The sequence below is a fragment of the Curcuma longa genome, unplaced genomic scaffold (genome assembly GCF_044706935.1).
Source record: "Curcuma longa cultivar G26 ecotype Majalengka, Jawa Barat unplaced genomic scaffold, ITB_CL_G26_1.1 contig_23310, whole genome shotgun sequence".
In the NCBI taxonomy this organism is placed as follows: Eukaryota; Viridiplantae; Streptophyta; class Magnoliopsida; order Zingiberales; family Zingiberaceae; genus Curcuma; species Curcuma longa.
This window is the reverse complement of record NW_027432129.1, coordinates 1-1,270: the sequence shown is the minus strand read 5'-3', so window position 1 is coordinate 1,270 and position 1,270 is coordinate 1. Positions and strand designations below refer to the sequence as shown.

Below are 1,270 nucleotides of genomic sequence, written 5' to 3'. Positions count from 1 at the left end.
ATTCCTAGCCACCATTATTAACAATGAAGAAAACAAGAATAGATAGTAGAAGATATCAGAAAGTGAGATAATAATAATAGAAAAGTAGAGGAACAACTTTTAAAAAAAATACAAAAAGTACAAGAGATTCCTCTTCCCTTCACAGAGACAAATACAAGAGTTAGGAGCTAAAATATCCTATAGAGATTCATGTTACTAAATCAAAAAATAGACATAGATGAGATTGTCGACTATGTAAAATTTTTGGCTAATTTTTATTCTGCCTTATGTATACCACAAGATATTTGCAGCACAAAAGTTTTGGTATTTTAAAAAGAATCTAAACAAATTCCTAGATAAATCTGCACAATCTTGAAATTTGTGCGTAAACATACTAAAAAACAAAAGAAAACTTTCCCTTATAAAAAGAAGAAGTCTGAATGGTATCTTACCATTAACATTCAGCAACAAGAAAATGAAGACAAACACCAAGAGATACCAACTGAAAAGAAAGAGAAATATAAGGACCATCTAATAAAAGCATTTTAACACATTATTGTTCAAGATGATAAGTTTCATGAATTAGAAAAATCTTATCGTTATAAGAGGGTTAAGTGTCAAAAATTGCTTTATGATTTAAATTACCTTATACCAACAACTTTCTTGAAATCAGCTTCAAGTGCCCGAATCATATACTTGTGGAAGTCAAACTTTGGATTGGCTTTGCAATGAGTCTAGAAGTGGAAGAGGATTCAAATATTAATAGAAAATATGTGTAGTTCAAAAATCAGCTAGGCACAACCATACAGATTAGATTAGTGATTAACACTTTTAATGTGAACACCATGCAACAAAAATGAACTATTAAATTTGGGAGAATATTGTTTACCATAATGAAACCGAGCCTCATGGTGGTATAATCAAATTTTGTGACCGACCCATAAAATTGTTTGACAAATGAATGCTGCAAAAACCAAAAGGAGTATTATTTCACATATCTTCTAGTCAACTGATTAATGAATGCTTCAGCTTCAAGACACAAGATATCATATTCATTTTTAAATTATAGGCAAAAGAAAGAAGATTGTGACTGCAACAATGACCAAGCTAAATGGAGTCATACTACCATTCTCAAATGTGTGTTAGGAGTATCTTCTAGAGAAACTGATGGTAACTTAAAGCAAAAAATCCTCATATATATAATATACAAAGAAATTATAATAAGTTTAGATCTTATTATAATTCATAGAAAAATTGGATTTGCGTATCAAAAGTTAATGCTAGCTTCTTA

At 29.6% G+C, this 1,270-nt stretch overlaps 1 long non-coding RNA gene across 1 annotated transcript; it reads right to left on the bottom strand.

Moving 5' to 3' along the window:
- Window positions 1–410: 410 nt before the first annotated feature.
- On the bottom strand, window positions 411–944 carry LOC141818104 (uncharacterized). Its single transcript, XR_012600905.1, has 3 exons — window positions 869–944; window positions 625–713; window positions 411–481 (listed from the first exon to the last, which is right to left on the bottom strand). It is a non-coding gene; the product is annotated as an uncharacterized LOC141818104 (long non-coding RNA).
- Between the last annotated feature and the right edge of the window lie 326 nt (window positions 945–1,270).